Source organism: Ovis aries, chromosome 11, assembly GCF_016772045.2.
Source record: "Ovis aries strain OAR_USU_Benz2616 breed Rambouillet chromosome 11, ARS-UI_Ramb_v3.0, whole genome shotgun sequence".
NCBI classification, from domain to species: Eukaryota; Metazoa; Chordata; class Mammalia; order Artiodactyla; family Bovidae; genus Ovis; species Ovis aries.
The window spans coordinates 60,462,250-60,474,721 of NC_056064.1; the positions used below are offsets into that span (position 1 = coordinate 60,462,250).

A 12,472-nucleotide genomic window follows, 5' to 3' on the forward strand; every position below is an offset into this window, starting at 1 on the left:
TACTTTTCTGTTTTCAAGTTTTCACTGTCTTTTAACCATTTTTTTTTAGAAAGCTGATGATCTATTATTTTTTCATTTTTTACAGTTTCACTGAGCTTATCAGCAATGCAGTAGGTCTCAGGTTGCCCATAAGCAGCTGTGGGATGTAATTTGTGCCCAGAAACATGAGCTTATTTGAAATAGATAGATGCTCGCTTGCTGTCTCCTCAGCCGACTGGAGTCTCAGCTCTCTTCCTCTGCTGGTTTGCCTTCACCACTAAAGTCCATTTTCCTTACTGTGGAGGGAGAGGACACACAGATTAAGCCATCTCTTCTTTATCACATTTAGTATTCTTTAGGTAAGTTGATAATTCGGAGCTTTTAAAAACCTATGCAGGCTTATTTCTCTGTGCCCTTTGATACATTCTCCACTCTGGTTAAATGTATCTGCCCATCTCCCCTCTGGAGGCACCCAGTAACTCTGGCTCTCAGTGATTTTTTCCTATGGTACTTTTATCATTTGCACCATATGGTTTAACAATGGGGCAGGGGTTCCTCTTTACATTATTATTATTATTATTTGGTCTTAGAATTAATTGTTGATTTGTTGACATTTTTGTTCCCCTGCAAAGTTGGGGTTCTTGCTAAGCAAGACAATGAGCCCCTCTAGAGTTTACTGTTGGTTGCCTGAGGTTTTACGTATCAAATTTGGCTAGGTCTTCAAATATTTATCTTCTTGAGTAATTTTTCCATTTGGAGAAACACAAAGAAAGAATATAATACTTGAAATCCTCCTCGAGGTAATGAAAACAATGATGGTAATTAGTAATAATAGCAAGTAGTAAAAGCCAAATGAACTAAAACTACCTTTGGAAGTCATTCCCTTGTCTGACCTTCCACCAACCATTAGTCACGTCCCCAAGCCATTTATTAACAATCTCAGCCCCATTTAGGACGGCAGTGTGGGCACTTCCCTAGCGGGCCAGTGGTTAGGGCTTTGCCTCCCAATGCAGGGGGTGTGGGTTCAGTCCCTGGTCTGGGAGCTAAGATCCCACACGCATCATGGTCAAAAAATCACCAAAACAGAAAACAAACCGTATCGTACAAATTCAGTAAAGATGGTAGTTTGGAAATCTATCATTCAAGACTATCGTTAAATCTATTATTAAAGAGACTCTCTTTCAAGTTTGTTGGTCAAAGCTGTGTTTCTTCATTTGTCTTACTGTACTCTAGAAAAAACTACCAATTTGAGATTCTTCAAAGTTGCACCTAATTTAAACCCTAAGTTTAGAAACCGCATCACTCTCTTGGCACTCTTCTTAGCTTGTAGAAATGGTAAGTGCTTAAAAACAAATAATAATAATAAATTGTTTCATAGTAATAGATTTAAATAATGGATGGGGTAATTTTCAGTGTACTGATATCATGCAAAATAATGTACTGATTTGATGTCAGAAAAAAAAAATGCCCTAACAGCTTAGCAGTTTTGTTCTTAAATTTGAGTAAAATAGCATGAAGAAGCCATGAGACTCTAGCAAGTGAAAAAGCAACACAAATAGGCTCCTCTGTTCATCAGCAGCAGGTCTGGGGTTCAGCAAGCAAAACAAACTCTTTTTCTCTACATTAAATGCATGAAAATTTTGTGTGTCCTCATTTATTTTGTTTAACCAGCAACCTGTTACATCTCAGTCTACGACTTCTACGCTCTGTGTGTTCCCATGTGACTTGTTTGTCTAGAAATCTGTTAATGAGATATGGGCGTTTGGGTTGCCACCATGACAACCAGGCCGTATAGCTTGTTTGCTGTTTCCTAGAGACAGAGTCTCAGAAAGGAACATCATCCCTGCAGTTACTTATTGAGTCCTGGGACCTGGTAGCCATGGCAACGTGGATCGAGATGATGTGAGTAAGTTGTTTACAAGGTACGCGCAGGCTGACAAGCAGCTGGCTCAGAAAGACGGTGGACCGTGTTACGACCGGTGCACTACTCTGCAGTCGTCTGTTTATTAAAAAGGCCTTGTTCAGTGTTCTCTCTGTTACAGGAGAGAAACCGTTTTACCATCATAACTTTTCATCCATCCCTGAGAGGAGTTTAATGTCTTGCTTTTATGAGGTAGATTTTGTGCAGTGCATGGTGTGACCTTTTGTGGAAATACTGATGACAATGTTTGCATACCGTTGGACGAGTTTTCTCATCAGCAGGGTTAGCCACAACATTTACTGCCCACTGTTACCCTGCACATAGACCTGAGGATTTGAGTTGGCACAAGAAACAGCTGTCACATGTAAACCCGTGGCTGATCCATGTTGAGGCACGGCAGAAGCCAACACAATGTTGTAATCATCCTTCAGTTGAAAGTAAATCAAGAAAAAGAAAGTGGGGGAAAAAAGTTGTTAATCTCAGACTGAATCGGTACAATTGAAGGGACAGTACATAAGTAAAACCACCTGAACAAGAGGGTAGCCTGTGTCTAGTAGAGGAAAGTGAGATCGTTTTGTCTACGGTGATGAGCTTTTTAGGGTTTTCGTCACGTTATCTTGAAGCAAGAGTAGAACTAAGAGCAGCCTGAACGATAGAGAACATTGCAAGGATAAGAAACTAGGAAACAAATGTCTAGAATAGCAGTAGAGACAATGCCGAGACTTCTGACGCTAAAGCTGGTTGAAGCTGCTAGTGAGAAGTACAATTGGAGAATTGGTGTGAATGTATATTTTTAGTAACACATTTTCACAAGTAGGTTTGTTTATTTAATAGATTTATTTTTGACCTCCATTTACTTACTTGCCCACAAATCCTAGGGTATTAGGAATGTACTCTTCTGAATTTGTAACTAGAATGTCTTAGATATTTCAAGAAAAAAAAAGTATCATGTATAGTTTTCACTACTTGTCCTCTTCAGTTCTCCGATGTCCTAGTTCCTAGGACATTCTATCTCCCTTCTCCCCTCTCTCGCTGCCCGGTTTGTAATCAGCATGGATTTCACTGTAGCTCTTTGAATTTCCTATTTAATCCATATTAAATAGGAGAAATAACATTTGTTTTCTTGAAATATATATACATATACACACACACATATATATTTATGTATTTTTTGGGTAGAACTTAGTAGAGTAGCTGGGGTGGAGATTTGGTTTAAATTCAAGAAGCAGAAAAACTAAGATAAGATTTTTTTTAATTACTTGATGTATACAGGATCAAGGGAATTTTTTTAGAACTTAAGTTCCCCAAAAGTGAGAAACTGTGCCAAGAAATGTGGCCCTACAGAAATCTGGGGGGACAGTCTGTTGTGAGCGTTTCTTTCCTTTGCAATAATTTTGAAAAGCATTTAGGTCACTTTGGGCAATAAGACTCAGAACACCAGTTTACACTTTTAGCAAAAATAACTGCAGTGTAGAACCTCCCACGGATGCCATATGTCTCAGGCCATTTGGAAGAGTCAGGATCTGCCACTTGCCAGATTCTCAGGAGGACGCATCCCTGGCGTCCAGATGCCCTAGGTCTGGGTCTGGTGGGGACACGGGCACGCTGCACTCCACGCGGGCGACGGGAGGGAGAAAGGGGCTGCTGGACGCAGATCTGGGAGCATGGGTGAGTTCTCAGTCAGTCGTGTCCGACTCTTTGTGACCCCGTGGACTGGAGCCCGCCAGGCTCCTTTGTCTATGGGATCCTCCAGGTGAGAAGACTGGAGTGATTGCCATTTCCTCCTCCAGGGGACCTCTTCCAACCAGCGTCTCCTGCATTTACAGGTGGATTTTTTACCACTGAGCTTCCTGGGAAAACCTGGGAGAGAACCGTTCAAAAGCCGGGAGCAGAAAATAAAGGAGTCTTGAAGTAGCTGTGACTCGGGAGGCAGGTAAGAGGGCAGGGTGGACCAAAGTCACCCGCCAGGAGGCTGCAGGGTTTGGGCTCAAACTGGAGGCCCTGACCTCAAGCCCGTGGCTTCTGCCTGAGCCTCCAGGGTGAGCGAGGCGAGGTCTCCGCGGAGGAGGCACATCCCACGGGCATGAGCCTTCGGCCACGCGCGGCCCGGCGGGCCCACTCGCCCCGCCCCGTAACCCCGCCTCCTCATGGCCTCCCCCCGTAACCCCGCCTCCTCATGGCCTCCCCCCGTAACCCCGCCTCCTCATAGCCCCGCCCACACGCTGCTCAGGGCCGAGAGGCGGGAGCGCGCGCGTCCGCGGGCTGCGTCCTCGGGCAGCCCCGCCCCCAGGCGCGTCCGGCGCGGGGCGGAGCGCGACTTCCGGCGCCGCGCCCGCCCCGCCCCGCCCCGCCCCGCCCCGCCCCGCCTCTCGCGGGCCTGCGGCGTCGGGGGCGCGCGCGCGGCCGCGCTCTCGGATCCAGTTGGGAGCTGAGGTGCTCGCGGAGCCCGCGGCCTGTCCGTGAGGTGAGGCGGGCGCCGGGGGCTGCGGCGTGGGAGGCCCCGCCCTGGAGCTGTCGCCCCTCGGGGAGGCGTGAGGGCTCGAGGAGGGGCGGCGGGCGAGCCGGGCGTCCGGGGCGCGGGGCGGCCGAGCGGGCGCTGGGGGGCAGGATGGGCCCCGAGGCTCGAGGGTGCGTCCTGTGGGGGTGCTGCCCGCTCCCTCCAGGGCTCGGGGCGTCCGGCCGCGGGACGGCCCCCGGGCTTGGCCGGACGGTCTCCATCCTCCGGCGTCGTTAGGAGGGGACGTGTGGATCTGACCCAGCACCGAACGGGGTCCCCTGGGGGCTTGGCTGTCCCCGACCCCGCGCCTCAGGAGGACTGCGGAGAGATGCGCAGAGCCCGCGCGCAGTCAGGGGAGAAACACCCGATTCTCATTCCGAAAACGCCAGGACGGGCTCCAGGCGTGAAAGTACTTAAAATGCGAATGCCCCGGAGGCTGGAGGCGCTCGGAGCTGCAGCAAGGTTGCTCCTGGCTCCCAAGGCGTGGATGAGTGAAGTCGCTCAGTCGTCTCCGACTCTGCGACCCCGTGGACTGTAGCCCACCAGGCTCCTCCGTCCATGGGATTCTCCAGGTAGGAATACTGGAGTGGGTTGCCATTTCCTTCTCCAGGGGATCTTCCCGACCCAGGGATCAAACCCAGGTCTCCCGCATTGCAGGCAGACGCTTTAACCTCTGGCTCTTCTGATATCTTGGCCAAAGAGTTTCATATGTACATATGTAACTTTTTAACAGTTACCTCGTATTCTGTTGCATGAATGTGTCATAATGTATTCATAAGGCGTTTCTAAATCAATAAGTCTGGAAGAATCTACTTTCAGGGAGGACGTCCTGGTTCTGCAGGAGCAGAAGGGGAGTCAGAGAGTGAGTGTATGTTGGACTCCCGGCCGTAGGCGAGGTTCAGTATTATCTTACTCAGTCTCTCCTGCATCCTTCTGAGGTCCGGAGGGGTTTTATTCCACGGGGCAGATGTGGAAAACGGTCCACGCACAAGATTAAGTCCCTTATTTAGGTCCCAACTAGCAAGAATAGCTGAGATTGCAACCCAGGGATGCCAGACTCTAAAGTCTCTTTGCTTCCAACCAGAGAGCAATATCACATATTTTTTAGGGGAGACTCCATACAAAAGGACATCATTAAGGCAGTTAGGGCTTTTGGGGTATTTGGGCTAAACGCTAACTTGTAACGCATTATTGTTGTTGCTCAGTCACTAAGTCGTGTCCCGACTCTTGGCAACCCCATGGACTGCAGCAAGTCAGGCTTCCTTGTCCTTCACCATCTCCCAGATTTGCTGAAACTTTTTTCCATTGAGTCAGTGATGCTGTCCAACCATCTTGTTCTCTGTCGACCCCTTCTCCTCCTGCCCTCAAACTTTCCCAGCATCAGGATCTTTTCCAGTGAGTCTACTCTTTGCATCAGGTGGCCAGAGTATTGAACTTCAACTTCAGCATCAGTCCTTCCAATGGATATTTAAGGTTCACTTCCTCTAGGAAATCAATTAATCCTTGAATATGTACGGTTTAAGTGTATTTTCCTTCAGACAGGGCTTAGTATAGGGAAATCTCACATTCAGGGCAAGAACAAATTTATTAATACAGATTTAGTTGAGTGTCTTTTATATTCCAGATACTAAACTGTGTGCCAGAAATACCAAGATGAATACAATTTGTAACCTCTGCCCTTGAGTTTGAGAGGATGATTGTATAAAAGAATTTCATAGTATTCTAATAAGTTGGAATCTTTGCTAGTGTGTGAATTAACCAGATTAGAGTAGTTTTAAGCACGAGTTTTTAGGAACCTGTTATGTATAAGAAAGGGCTTCCCTGGTGGCTCAGATGGTAAAGAATCTGCCTGCAGTGTGGGAGACCCAGGTTCAATCCCTGAGTCAGGAAGATCCCCTGGAGAAGGAAATGGCAACCGACTCCAGTATGCTTGCCTGGAGAATTCCATGGACAGTCCATGGGGTTGCAGAGTCAGACATAACTGAGCAGCTAATACTGTGTATAAGAAAAGGTACTGTGTGACTTATCATGTGCGTACCTTGGCATTATTTTCCCGTTCAGTGAGAAATACTATCAAAAAATTTAGGTTAAATCATATTGATGGTTATTATTTTCTTTTATCATTACACTACCTTCAGCAAATTTTAAAATGTTAGAGAAGAAGAGAACATTTATAATTTATCCCCTGTTAAGGGGCTTGATTTCAGTAGTGCTTTTATTTTATTAACTGAGAAGCCAGTGGTATGTGTAGCAGGGCAGGAATTTCTTTTAAGTCATCTGCCAAAGATGTTCTTAACCTCTTCTTCCAAAATTTAAATCTTAAAGGTACCATTAATAGCAGATTCTGTTTAGCCTTTATTGCTCAGAGACCTAGTGGAAACAGAGTCTCTACTATAGGCAGAAATGGTAACTTGCTGAAATGGGTTACATTGCCTCTGGCATGGCTGTAGGTGGGTGGATAGGAGGAGTCCTGGGGCATTTAGGAAATTTCCCCCAATGGCTTCAGTTGCTCAAGAAAGTAGCAATCAAGGTCATAGTCTGAGGGTGGTGCAGTGGGTGGGAGTTTGAGGTTTGGAGATTAGAGTGAGAGGGCTAGTGAAATGTGTGATATTCCAGTAATTAAACAGTTGTTCTCAGATATGACAAGTGAAGGCAAGGAGGTAGCAATGAGCAAAATAAGTGTTTAATCTAACTTGGCACACAAGGTACTTGACCATCCGTGTCCTGGGTTCACTTTGCCTGGCTTCTGCCTGCGTGGCAGGTCCCCTGTTCTTTACACGGGGCTTCCCAGGTGGCTCAGACAGTAAGGAATCCGCCTGCAATGCAGGAGACCTGGGTTTGATCCCTGGCTGGGGAAGATCCCCAGGGGAAGGGAGTGGCTACCCACTCCAGGATTCTTGGGCTTCCCAGGTGGCTCAGATGGTGAAGAATCCACCTGCAATGCAGGGGACCCGGGTTTGGTCTCTGGGTGGGGAATAGCCCCTGGAGAAGTGAGTGGCTACCCGCTCCAGGATTCTCGCCTGGAGAATTCCGTGCACACTAGATCCTGGTGGGCTGAGTGACGAGCACTTCCGCTGCTCTCACACAGGTCAGGCCACTGTGCAGAGTCTAGTTTTTCCATCCTTTTTCTCTGCCTGGAGTTTGCGTTCCTCTCTTCCCCAAGCTCTTTTCCCAGTTGCACTTAACACATTATATTAAATCTTGTCTGCAAAGTCAGTAACAGTGTCTAATACTTCCTTTTTTTTTAAAAAATGTTTGCTGAGTAAACCACTTTTCTTCCTCCTTTAATCTGTAAACGGTGGTCAGCAGACTTTTCCTGTGAAGAGGCAGCTAATAAATACTGTAGATCTTGTGGGCTTACCGTCTCTCTCTTCGCTACCTGACTTTGCCATTGTCACACAAAAGCAGGGGTAGGCAGCGTAGAAACAAGTGAGCGTGGCTCCATTCCAAGAACCCTTTATTTATAGACTCGAGATTTGAATTTCATATAATTTTAACATATCACAAAATATTACTGTTCTTTGATTCCCTCCCACCCCAACCCCATACATTTAAACAAGTGAAAAACAGGCTTAGCTCCCGGGCTGTACACACGCAGGCTTTGGGCTGCATTTCACCCCCGCATCCTCCACTGTGCTTTGCAGACCTTTGATCTGTAAAGACAGCGAATCTTGATAGAGGGATTTGCAGTGAGATGATACTGGTTTTAGTATTATTGTTGGTGGTAGAGAAGCAAAGAAGGCAGTCTTCTTTGTCAAGGATTTCATGGTCAAGCTCAAAATTAAGATGTAGACAGATAACGATGACACAGTATGGTAACTGCAATTACAGTTTATTGATTGGAACGAAGGAGTCATAACTAGTTCTGCTTGGTTGGATCAGAAGTCACATCTAATGGTCCTCTGGTGGGGACTTGGGAACATTTTCAGCTAAGATCCTTTCCAAGACTCTTTGCAAACTTGCCCCAGGGGGCCCACGTGATTGCCCCTTACTGACCACATCTGATCACCTTGACTGACCACATCTTTTGCCAGGATGGCTATGAACTTCAAGATGACTCAATTCCTCTGTTTTGTAGGATGTAATCTTCATCTGTTCTTCTCAGAAATAAAATTAATACATTCCAAATGATTTTTTTCCTAACAGTTATTTCCAAAGGTCATGCACATATTTTTTATTGCTTTGAAAAAGGTGAAATATATTTCATAGTGCATCTAATGTAGTAATCAATGTTTGTTTAATACATTAATGAATTTCTGATATTGAATTTTGGGCCTTGTAGCATTTAGTCCTTAAGTCAATTATTAATGCATTAGAAAAGGAAAATGGCTTTAGTGGACTTTCAGTTTCCTTGCTGCTTATTAGATTTACTCTGAGTCATTTCACTCTGGGAAAATACATGGCTGTTAGCGTCAGTGATGCCATCTTGTTCCATTACAGTGGGTCCAGGACTGACCTGTGCAGGGGGTCACTTCTCTGGTGTTAAGGGCTTTGCAGTTACTAGAAACTGTTTAATAAAATCATGAGGATCAGGTGCCCTGTGTGCTCCGTTAGTCCATGAGCCTCCTTACTCATTCGTGAATCTTGACTTATAAATGCATGTTCCATTATCCAGGCACCTACCTCCATTCCCTTCGCCAGGAGATCTTCCCCACCCAGGGACCAAACCTGAGTCTCCTGCATCTCAGGTAGATTCTTTACTGTCTGGGCCACCAAGGAAGCCCCACCTACCACCATGCTCTAGGGTAACTGTGAAGTTGTCCCTGTCGCCCCAGGAGTGCAGATTGCAAATGCCCCCAGGTTGCCACCCCCTCTCCTGACCCCAGGCCCACCCTGTGAGGAAGTTACCCTATAACAAACTGATCCACTGATCTCACAGAGCTTCCTGCCTCCCTTTCTTGGTCTCAAGGTAGCTTTCTCAGTTCCGTGAGCAGTTTTCCTCCCTCCATCCTTCAGCAGGAAGTTGAATGTTTGATTACACCTTCAGGGATACTAGGTGTTTAAAACTTATCTAGTTATCATTTCATGATAAACAAATCAGTACATTCCCTAGACATACTGTGGAGCAATGGAAAGTAATTTCAGAGGTTTATAAAAATAATTTTGTGCTCTTATTTCCTTGTCTTTGTCATAGTTCTTTAGCCAGTTCTTTTTTAATTGAGAATTTGCCTTTGTTGAAGAGTTCAAGGTACTGTAGTGGAAAGACTTGGGAACTGGATCAAGTATTAGGAGTTTTCCAAAAAAGTACGATTTGTTAAAAACATGCCACGAGAAGACTTATTGTCTTTTAATTGTGAACTTGAGCTTCTAAAGATCATCTTCTAATATATGTTGCAAAAGAGAAGGTCTTAGGTGTGTTGTCTACTCAAAAAGCCGCTTTCTGTGGTTGTCTGGTCCTCTCTTTAGGATGCCCAGGGCTTGTGTTAACTATGTTCCTAGTGGGGGAGCTTCTTGATGTTGGCTGTCTGATTCTTTTCCACTTGCAGCCAGTGATAAATGGGGGGCAGGCCAGGCATCCATAACTCCCTTTCTCTTTTGTCCTTTTGAAGGCCACCACATAGACTGTGGGCTTCCAAGGTGGCTCAGTGGTAAAGAATCCACCTGTCAATGCAGGAGACTCAGGTTCCTGGAGAAGAGCATGGCAAGCCACTCCAGTATTCTTGCCTGGAGAATCCCATGGACAGAGGAGCCTGGCAGCTGCAGTCCATGGGGTTGCAAATGAGTCAGACACGGCTGAGCACACACACGTAGGCTATAATGTTTTGAATAATTAAGATGCATCATAGTGGAGAAAGAGGAGGAACTTACAACCTGATGCTAAACACAGGTTTCCTTTGGGACCAAGATCAGGCGCCGCACAAGTTTTAAAGCTTTTACAGACATCTCCTCGCTGGCCACGCCTCGTCTCTAGCTTTCCAGCCCCCTTTCCAGCTGTGCCCTCCTGTCAGAAGAACCATTTTCATGTCCTCTCTGCGGGGAAGATCCCCAGCTTTCAGGAAACCTCCCTTCCCTGCCCTGCCCGCCCACCTGCAGGGTTTGGTTTCAGCTCAGACAGGTCTCTATCTTTGGCCCAGATCTTCAGTGCAGACAGCACTGCCTTCCCACACCCCACCCGCACCCCAAGCCCTCTCTCCCAGCCCTGCTAAACTGGGGACAAGGGGCGCCCTGGGGACTTGTCTCCCGCCAGTCTGGTGTAGGCTCCTCTCTTCTGTTGTTTTTCCTTCTGTCCTCTTGACAGAATGGAACCCCTAGAGAAGGCGTGGTCCTCACACTTGAAGAAACTGCACGGCGTCTCCCCGCACCTGTGATGTGCGGGCGGCTCTCACGGTCCTTGGTGCTTCCCATCCTGATGCAGAGCCACCCTCCCGGGTTGACCTCCCCCCCCACCAAGCCCTTTTCATGGTGCACCTGGTTAGACCAGCGTGGCTGTGTGCATGGGCACAGGGGCGGGCAGGTAAGATCAGAGGTGTGTCAGCTCACAAAAACCCGACTCTAAGTTCCCAGTTAGATGCGCATGAAAAGTTAATCGACATTAAGGATGTTTCTTTGTTTTCAAACAGCCCAGCCAGGCATTTCATATCTCAAAGAAAACAAGCAGTCAGTTGATTTTCCTTCTTTAAGATGTTTTGTTTTCCACCAGAAAATTACTAGAGCTAATCAATGAATATAGTAAAGTTGCAGGATATAAAATTAACACATAGAAATCGCTTGCATTCCTGTACACTAACAAACAGAAATTAACGAAACAATTCCATTCACCATTGCAACAAAATACTAAGAATAAAATACTTAGGAATATATCTACCTAAAGAAACAAAAGGCCTGTATATAGAAAACTATAAAACACTGGTGAAAGAAATCAAAGAGGACACATAGATGGAGAAATATACAGTGTTCATGGATTGGAAGAATCAATATAGTGAAAATGAGTATACTACCCAAAGCAATCTATAGATTCAGTGCAATCCCTATCAAGCTGCCAATGGTATTTTTCAGAGAACTAGAACAAATAATTTCACAGTTTGTATGGAAATACAAAAAAAACTCAAATAGCCAAAGCAATCTTGAGAAAGAAGCAATCTTGAGAAATCAACCTGTCTGACTTCAGGCTCTACTACAAAGCCACAGTCATCAAGACAGTATTGGCACAAAGACAGAAATGTAGATCAATGGAGCAAAATAGAAAGCCCGGAGATAAATCCACGCACCTGTGGACACCTTATCTTTGACAAAGGAGGCAAGAATATACAATGGAGAAAAGACAATCTCTGACAAGTGGTGCTGGGAAAACTGGTCAACCACTTGTAAAAGAATGAAACTAGAACACTTTCTAACACTATACACAAAAATAAATTCAAAATGGATTAAAGATCTAAACATAAGACCAGAAACTATAAAACTCCTAGAGGAAAACATAGGCAAAACACTCTCCAACATAAACCACAGCAGGATCCTCTATGACCCATCTCCCAGAATATTGGAAATAAAAGCAAAAGTAAACAAATGGGACCTAATTAAAATTAGAAGCTTCTGCACAACAAAGGAAACTATAAGCAAGGTGAAAAGACAGCCTTCAGAATGGGAGAAAATAATAGCAAACGAAGCAACAGATGAATTAATCTCAAAAATATACAAGCAACTCCTGCAACTCAATTCCAGAAAAATAAACGACCCAGTCAAAAAGTGGGCCAGATAACTAAACAGACATATCTCCAAAGAAGACGTACAGATGGCTAACAAACACATGAAAAGATGCTCAACATCACTCATTATCAGAATTGCAAATCAAAACCACAGTGAAGTACCATTTTACGCCAGTCAGAATGGCTGCTATCCAAAACTCTACAAGCAATAAATGCTGGAGAGAGTGTGGAGAAAAGGAACCCTCCTACACTGTTGGTGGGAATGCAAACTAGTACAGCCACTATGGAGAATAGCGTGGAAATTCCTTAAAAAACTGGAATAGAACTGCCATACGACCCAGCAATCCCACTGCTGGGCATACACACTGAAGAAACCAGAATTGAAAGAGACACATGTATCCCAATGTTCATCACAGCACTGTTTACAATAGC

The 12,472-nt window shown here is 45.5% G+C and overlaps 1 protein-coding gene across 10 annotated transcripts in view; it reads left to right on the forward strand.

Annotated features, from left to right (window-relative positions):
- The first annotated feature begins 4,319 nt into the window (after positions 1–4,319).
- ABCA5 (ATP binding cassette subfamily A member 5) overlaps positions 4,320–12,472 on the forward strand; it is a 65,904-nt gene continuing 57,751 nt past the window's right edge. For 9 of the 10 annotated variants that reach the window (XM_042256471.1, XM_060395057.1, XM_042256470.1 and 6 more), the window contains exon 1: positions 4,320–4,364. The gene's annotated coding sequence lies outside the window, so the exon portion shown is untranslated. Of the gene's footprint in view, positions 4,365–4,476; positions 4,970–12,472 lie in introns of those variants that run through there. The other variant, XM_042256472.2, reaches the window with a different exon arrangement.